Here is an 8,979-nt window from a genome sequence, read left to right as displayed (position 1 = left end):
AGTCACGTAGGTAATATAAAAGAAAAGAAAACTAAATTAAATCGCGACGTTTCGGAGGCAACACAAGCTTCCGTCTTCAGGTGGAACAGTCACAGCAGAATATATTTAGTTTTGTTTTACTTTACCTACGTGACTTTACCGAAAAAAACAACAAAGAGTATGAATCGTCACAGTCACGAAAGCTTCAAATCTAGAAGAGATGAGGACATTTAACTCTCCTGCTGTCCCACTTAAGAATACAAAGTTTTTCCCGAACGAAATATTTTTTGAGACTCCACCTGAACCTGCCAGTGAACATCTCCGCTGCTCATTTCGTGGCGTAGGGAGGGCCGGGGGGGGGTTGGGGGGTTATTGGGGGGGGGGCACGGGGGGTTATTGGGGGGTTATTGGGGGGGGGCACGGGGGGTGGCAGCGGCTCGTACTTTAGAGCTCACAAAACTTCGTCACTGCGTTTGTTTTTTTTGTACAAATGAATATTTTAAATACCGCGCGACATTTGTCCGTAGTCCGGCAAAACAAAAGAGGGGGGGGGGGGAACCTCTTTGGGTTTTTATTTTAGGAGTTAAAATGCCTTTTGTTTTTACTTACCACACACCCAGCCACCGCGAATTGAAAAATAGTATGCAAGGTGTTTATTTTGTAATCCACAATCGAGGTTTTTGTGGATCAGATCGCGTAAATATCTCAATGTCGTGTCGTTAAACCCGGCCAAGCCCACGGCCCATCGGTATAAAGGTGTTGTCACGTTAACAAAACGTGGCCCATTCGTTACTAGTACGGCACTCATCGGTTATGCGTAGGAGAGTTAAAACCCACCACAACATATACAATTATAGTGTAGTGTATAGTGTGTTGTACAGTGGAGTATACTAGTACAGCACTGACCGGTAGTTGTGTATTGGAGAGTTAAAACCCACCACAACATATACAATTATAGTGTAGTGTATAGTGTGTTGTACAGTGGAGTATACTAGTACAGCACTGACCAGTAGTTGTGTATTGGAGAGTTAAAACCCACCACAACATTTACAATTATAGTGTAGTGTATAGTGTGTTGTACAGTGGAGTATACTAGTACAGCACTGACCGGTAGTTGTGTATTGGAGAGTTAAAACCCACCACAACATTTACAATTATAGTGTAGTGTATAGTGTGTTGTACAGTGGAGTATACTAGTACAGCACTGACCGGTAGTTGTGTATTGGAGAGTTAAAACCCACCACAACATTTACAATTCGAGTACCGTGGGATGTTTCGCCGGCAATTACAACGACCGGCATCACCAGGCGACAGAGAGTTGTGGAGAAATCCTCCTGTCGGGCGGTGGCGCTTTTAACGACACATTCATGCGATCTAAGCCACGAAAACCTCCGATGGATAATATCGATCGCGAAAGCCTACTACTACTACGCGTTAAACTGTCTTTTTGTACGTTCGTGTTTTAGCGTTTTTGTTCACCAACTCGCTGTTTGGCAAAGTGACATCTGATAAAAAAAAATTATTTCACTTTAGGCGACGCGCCATCGTACGCGGCGACGTACGAGCCACGGGAAAAGGTTTCCCGCCAGAGTGGCAGTCACTCTGTCCCGGGATGGGTCACTATTTCAGAATGTTTGCCGGACTGTTTAACCCGGAAGAAAAGACCCGTACCCTTGTTCTCATAATGAGCGGTCCACAGCGGTTGTATCAATTGGGGGGAGGGGGGGGGCGGGGTCAGTGTTAATCGATCGATAGTCCACTCTGTTATTGTACGTATAGTACGTTTGTGTGTGTGTGTATGTACTTTGAGTTTCTTTCGAGAGCGTAAATAGCGCCAACCACGCCAATCGGAGGTGCGGGGGAAGGACGGCGAACTAAGCTTACGCGAAAAGCCGTTGTGTAGAAAATGGGTTTGTGTCCGTCGAGTTGACGACGATTTAAAGAGGGCATCATAGGCTCCCAGTGGCTTCCTAATATCGGAGGGAAGAGCGTTCCCAGACGGCGGGCCGCAGAAGCGCAACGCGGCGTGGTGTGGCCAGGGTCTTCGACCTCTTGATTTGGTGAGCCCCCTCCGTGACCTGGATTTGACCTCTCAACCCCCGCCAACCTCTCCCCCGTTCCCTCTCTCCCCCCCCCCCGCCGACCACAGCCAGCCACAGCGACCGCCGGTCGCTCGTCAAGTTGTAGAAGTGAAAGCTATCTCAATTTTATATATTTTTGTTGTCGTTTTGAAACTAACAATCTTTGTTATTGTTTACTCGATTGCCTTTTTGTATCGTCACGGGTTGGGGTTGTGGTTTGGGGGGGGGGTGTTTTTATTTCCCTCCCCCCCCCCCCAAGATCAAACTCCGCGTTACATCGGTTTCCACACGGCGCCCCTGGCGTAGCCCCCCCGAACGGAGGTGCGGGAGGAGGAGGGGCGCGGGCGGAGACTGTGGTCAGACAAAAACTAAAACGCTAAAAAAAAATCTTCGGTGAAGTGGCAGCCGAGAGGGGGGGGGGTGGGGGAGTTGACCGTGCGCTTCGTGGGCCCTGTGGCCTGCTCGGGTCACAAGAGACGCGTCCAGGATGTGGATGTTCAATTAAACCTCAGACCGCCGTGAATTCGATGCATTTCAGTTATTGCTGAAGGTGACCGTTTTTTTTTATTTAGTTTTAATAAATCCATTTCCCATTCTTTCTTACCGGCCTCTTGTGGATTCTATGAGCGCGCGTTATGTGTGTGGAGTTGGCACAGTAGAGGGTGCAGCTGGGTGTGCGTCTACCGGTCATCTCGGTCAGCCAACCCATGACACCTGCTGGATCTGTCCTGTGACCTGTTGGCGAGCCTTCGACACTTCGAGTGCACCTGGCCTGGCACAGGAGCCGTGGTGGCGTCACCGTCACTCAGTGGCGAATGGCGCGTTGTGGTATTGTGTGTGGATGAGGCTCGTGAAGGACGCTGCTGCTGCTACTGGGCACTTAGAGCCACTCGCTCTCCGGCAGCAGCGGAGGGCAGAGGAGCGATGCTCACAACAACGAGCGGAGCGCCGGGTGGATAAAACACAGCGGCAAGTTGACGGTGGGGATACAGCTGGTGCATCGGCCACTCATCGCAGTCAGCCGACCCACGGCACCTGCAGGATCTGTCCCGTGACCTGCCAGCGGGCGTTCGACACTTCAAGTGCACCTAGCCTGGCACAAGCGCCGTCGTGACGTCACTGCCACTTAGCAAATGGCGGTTATTTTGTTGAGTGTGTGTGTGTGTGATCAGGGGAGAGTGGAAGTGCAGCGGTTAGCGCGCTGCGCTACAAACCCGGCGACCCAAGTTCGATTCCCACTCACGGCCACCAACACCAGCGAGGGATGATTATATTTATCTGAACCAGTCCGTGCCTTCCCCTAGGTAGACTCGGCCTCAAATGAGCCACCACACCCCCCCCCCCCGCCTTCATAGGTGCTACTCGCTAACAGCACTTGCCCCCAAAAGCCTGTTAAGGCTACACGGGGGATCCTTTTGTCTTTGTGTGCGTTTTAGGGGAGCGGCAGTGCAGTGGTTCAACTCCCCGTTAACAACCAACCGACGCCAAACATTTTCACCGATTCCCTCGGTCGACTCGGTGTGCAATTCGAAACCCCACGTGGTTGCGTGCCTCAGCACCGCTGGGGAGACTAAGGCAGCTTGGGTGCGCGTGCTGTGCCCCCGGCCTGCACGGGCGGCTGCCCGCTAGCAGCACGTGGCCCCCAACAGCCTGTTGGGCGGCTACATCGGGGCGGGGGGGGGTGTGGGGGAGTCATGGAGCTCCGATTCCCACTCGCACCTAACAACAATCGGTGACGTGGATTTGTGCCTCCCCTAGGTTATATTCTGCATCAAACGACTACCTGGTTCGCCCATTTCCCCTTTTACGTGAGCATGATGGTTATTAATTCTAGATTTGAAGCTTTCGTGACTGCAAGGATCCATACCCTTTAGTTCTATTCGGTAAAGTCACGTAAAAGTATAAAACAATTCAGATTTACAAACACAGACACAATTTCAACCGAGAAGATGGTTTCAAATTAAGCAACCATTGGAAAGATGTTCTAAATCGAACTAATTTTCAATGGTACGGTATATATTTTTTCACGTAGTGGTATCCAAAACTTTCGCAGCTGCTTAAATTCCCTTTTCACACCATCAATATGTAAACTCCCCCTCTCCCCCTCGCCGGTCTGCACAAGTTCACCCCCTCTACACCGTTCATCATGCTAAGTCCGCCAATTAAATGCAAATTTGTATGCTAATTCCTTTGTCAAGGCACCTTAATTCCTCTCGCACAGCTTAAAGGTCGCGGTCTGAGCTTGGCTCTGTTCACTCCAGCGCTGTCCTCGAGACAGTCTGGTCCCTTCACCTGATGAAGGCCACTTGTGTTGTGGCCGAAACGAAGTTAATTTTTATTTGGTTTATACTTTTACGTGACTTTACCGAATAGAACCAAAGAGCATGATGGTTATATCGCCGTAACATCAGAAACACTTTTTCATTGGCATTACTTGTGCCTATCTTAATCCTATTCACATTCTTTGGGTCTTTCGGTAAAGTCACGTAGATTGGTTCAAAGAAAATGACAAAAAAACTACAACGTTTCGATCGCAACACACGCGGTCGTCATCAGGAAAATGGGGGTTCGCTTCTAAAGGCAAACTGTTTATAAAGGTTTGAAATGGGCGTAGCCCAAATATCAGCAGCCAATGTTAATGCGAGTGGTGGGCAGCGCCCGCGGCGGCGGTGGGCTTTCCACCAATCAGAGGGCTGCCAGGAAAAAATGAGCATGGTAATGTAAGATCGCTGAGCATCCTCCACGGCGAGCGTGCCGAGGTGGCTATGTTACTGTGAGAGATTAGCATGGTAATGTGAGAGATTAGCAGGCCAATGTGAGAGCTTAACATGTTGATGTGAGAGATTAGCACGTTAACGTGAGAGATTATCATGTCAATGTGAAAGATTAGCATGTCAATGTGAGAGATTAGTATAATAAAGAATTAAAGCTTTCGTGACTGCATAAATGACTCATTGTTTTTTTCGGTAAAGTCACGTATGTAGAAATACCGTAAAATTATGTTAAAATAAATCAATCGCGACGTTTCGACCGCAACACAAGCGATCTTCATCAGGTGTAAAAAAAACAAATAGCGAGGGAGCATACAGGGTGACTTTACTGAAAAAAAAACAATGAGAGATTAGTATGTCAATGTGAGAGATTAGTATGTAAATGTGAGAGATTAGTATGTTAATGCAAGAGATTAACATGCTGATGTGAGAGAGTATGTTCATGTGAGAGATTGTCATGTTAACGTGAGAGATTGACATGTTAATCTGAGAGATTGACATGTTAATGTGAGAATTGGCATGTTAACATGAGAGATTGGCATGTTAATGTGAGAGATTGGCATGTTAACGTGAGAGATTGGCATGTTAACGTGAGAGATTATCATGTTAATGTGAGATATTAGCATGTTAATGGAGGATTGGCATGTTAACGTGAGAGATTGGCATGTTAATGTGAGATATTGGCATGTTAATGTGAGAATTGGCATGTTAACGTGAGAGATTGGCATGTTAATGTGAGATATTGGCATGTTAATGTCAGATATTGACATGTTAATGTGAGAATTGGCATGTTAACGTGAGAGATTAGTATGTTAATGTGAGAGATTATCATGTTAATGTGAGAGATTATCATGTTAACGTGAGAGATTAGTATATTAATGTGAGAGATGATCATGTTAACGTGAGAGATTAGCATGTTAATGTGAGAGATTGGCATGTTAATGGAGGATCGCCCAGCAGCAACCTTGATGGTGCGCGAGGTGGCTGTGTTAGTGTGAGAAATGTAATCTGTTAATGTAAAAAAATCAGAGAGCCGAAAATAACAACTGACATCGGAAGGTGGTAGGATGGGAACGTCACAGCCAATTGTGACTTACTGGTTCATAACGTCCGGCCAATGATCGCTCAATTTGTACCCATCTCGCTTGAAATGGTTTATATATATGGATGGCTTCATGAACGAATCTTTGTTGATAGCCAGTGGGTTCGCAAAGTACCATCGTCTTAGAGATAAAAAAATTTCGTGTGAGCCCACCGCATTAAAACAATGATCGGCCACGGTCGAGGTATTGGTCCTACCGTGTTTCAGATCTGCCTCGTGTTCACGAACACAGTCCGAGACATGTCGCTTAGTTTCCCCAATGTGTAGTGACATGACATCACTACCGTGTTGGGTCTGTACACACATGACGTCACTTTCGGATCGGGCAGTGTGGAGGCTGTTGAGTGCCACGGGGGTCGTGTCAGGCCCTGGCACTCAAAGTGAACCCGATTGGACACGTGACCGGATCAAGGTAGGGACCAGGGGGACCTTGGGGGTCACGTGGTTGGGGAGCAGACCTTCTCGAGGGTTTGAGAAGGTGGGCGTGGCCTGGGCGTGGCCTGGGCGTGGCCTGGGCGTGGTCGGCCACGCCGAGGCATATATAAGCGGGCTCCGCACGCAGAGCGGGGGCTGTTCGTGTCCGGGATGAAGACGCCTCATGAAGGCTGAAGACAGAAGCCTCAAGTCGTTGTGGCCAAACAGGAATCTCTCCTTGGCTTGGCCACGTTGAGTAGTTACCCGAGTGTTCGTGAGATTAGGACGGTGTTCACCACCTTGTGTGCAAGTTCCAGTTGTATTGCAGCTGTGTTAAATAGTGTTGCCTCCATACGAGTGTGTTGTGCGCCTCTGTCGAACCATTACAAATGTAACTACTGTCAGGTAAATCCTGTGGAGGGATGTTAACTACCTCGCGCGGTATACAGGAGGTCGTGGGTTCCATCCCGAGCCTGACGCCTGTATTTGCGTAGTTGGCGTGTCTCTCTGTGGTTGCGTGGATTCTTCTTCAGGTCATCCAGTGTAGCAGGTAAAGCCCACACCGAGCTGTATAGTTTTTTTTATTCAGAAGCGACCTGGCTATCGAGTCGCTTCTGCTGTTGATCCTAAATATGGAGGGAAAAAAACTGGACCCAGCGAAAAATCTACGCGATCATGGGGAAGGAGCGAGAGAGACACAAACTCCAAATATACAGCAGCAGCAGCAGGCGTCGGGGTCGGGATCTGACCCACGACCTCCTGTATACCAGGCAAGGTAGTTAACATCTCCTAGCCACCGTGATGATCAGAGAGACACGCAAACTCCAAATATACTGCAGGCGTCAGAATCAGAAAGGGTTTTATTCGCCATGTAAGTTCACACCGACACGGAATTTACTTTGGCAGGATGGTGCATACATTCAACATATAGGAATCTAAAATCTTAAATAAGTTTTAAACAAGTCTTACTATAATAAGGGTTAAAAGTCTAACACCAAGGGGCTGAAGTATATAAAATTAAATAAGTATCGAATATAAAATAGCTTTAAGATATAATTTAAAAATAAAAAATACAAATAGGGTAACATAGTTAATATCGGCAAGGTGTCGTTATGTAGATCAAATGTTAAAAACAGTGTTAGCCCTTGGCCTTGTTTAACAGGCCAGCAGCAGATGGGAAGAAACTGTTTTTATGGCGTGAGGTTTTGGTCCTGATGGACCGAAGCCTTCTGCCGGAGGGGAGTAGCTGAAACAGAGAGTGTCCAGGGTGGGAGAAATCGGCCATAATCTTCCTCGCTCGCCTCATGGACCTTGTCGTGTGCAGGTCCTCGAGGGTTGGTAGATTGCAGGCAATTACCTTCTCAGCAGTGTGGATGATACGCTGCAGTCTGCTCTTGTCCTTGGCAGTGGTAGCAGCGTACCAGACGGTTATGGAGGAGGTGAGGATGGATTCAATGATCGCTGTATAGAATTGCACCATCATTGTCTTTGGCAGGTTGAATTTCTTCAGCTGCCGTAGAAAGTACATCCTCTGTTGAGCTTTCTTGGTGAGGGAGCTGATGTTCAATTCCCACTTGAGGTCCCGGGAGAGAATAGTGCCCAGGAAGCGGAAGGACTCTACAATTTTGACTGGGGAGTCTAACAGGGTGATGGGGTTGAGTGGTGCTGTATTCTTCCTGAAGTCCACAACCATCTCAACTGTCTTTAGAGCATTTAGCTCTAAGTTGTTCTGGCTACACCAGGTCACCAGATTGTCAGCTTCCCACCTATAGTCAGACTCATCCCCACCAGAGATCAGCCCAATGAGGGTGGTGTCATCCGCAAACTTCAATAGTTTGACGGACAGATGATTGGAGGTGCAGCTGTTGGTATACAGGGAGAAGAGCAGAGGGGAAAGGACGCAGCCCTGAGGAGTCCCGGTGCTGATGGACCTGGAGTCAGAGACTTGTGTTCCCAGCTTAACGCACTGCTTCCTGTCAGACAGGAAGTCTGTGATCCATTTACAGGTGGTGTATGGCACGTTCAGCTGGAAGAGCTTGTCCTGAAGCAGGGCAGGGATGATGGTGTTGAAGGCAGAGCTGAAGTCCACAAACAGGATCCTGGCGTAGGATGCTGGGGCGTCCAGATGCTGTAGGGTGAAGTGGAGGGCCATGTTAACTGCATCGTCCACAGACCTGTTGGCTCTGTCGGCAAACTGAAGGGGGTCCAGGAGAGGGTCTGTGATGGCTTTGAGGTGTGCCAGGACCAGGCGCTCAAAAGACTTCATTACCACAGATGTAAGGGCGACCGGTCTGTAATCATTTAGTCCTGTTGGCCTTAGCTTTTTGGGCACAGGGATGATGGTGGAGGACTTGAGACAGGCTGGTACATGGCATGTCTCCAGGGAGGTGTTAAAGATGTTGGTGAACACCGGAGACAGCTGGTCAGCGCAGTGCCTGAGGGTGGCTGGAGAGACAGAGTCCGGCCCGGCTGCTTTGCGTGGATTCTGCCTCTTGAAAAGTCTATTAACTTCTCCCTCCTGAAAGGAGATAGTCGTCTCTGTAGTATTGGTGGGGGATGGGGCCTCTTGGGTTGGAAGGGGTGGTTCAGGACAGTCCAATTGTCTTTCAAATCTACAGTAGAACTCGTTCAG

Source organism: Petromyzon marinus, chromosome 62, assembly GCF_048934315.1.
Source record: "Petromyzon marinus isolate PM22_M1 ecotype Great Lakes invasive population chromosome 62, UKy_Petmar_22M1.pri1.0, whole genome shotgun sequence".
Lineage (NCBI taxonomy): Eukaryota > Metazoa > Chordata > Hyperoartia > Petromyzontiformes > Petromyzontidae > Petromyzon > Petromyzon marinus.
Note: the sequence above shows the minus strand (reverse complement) of the source record.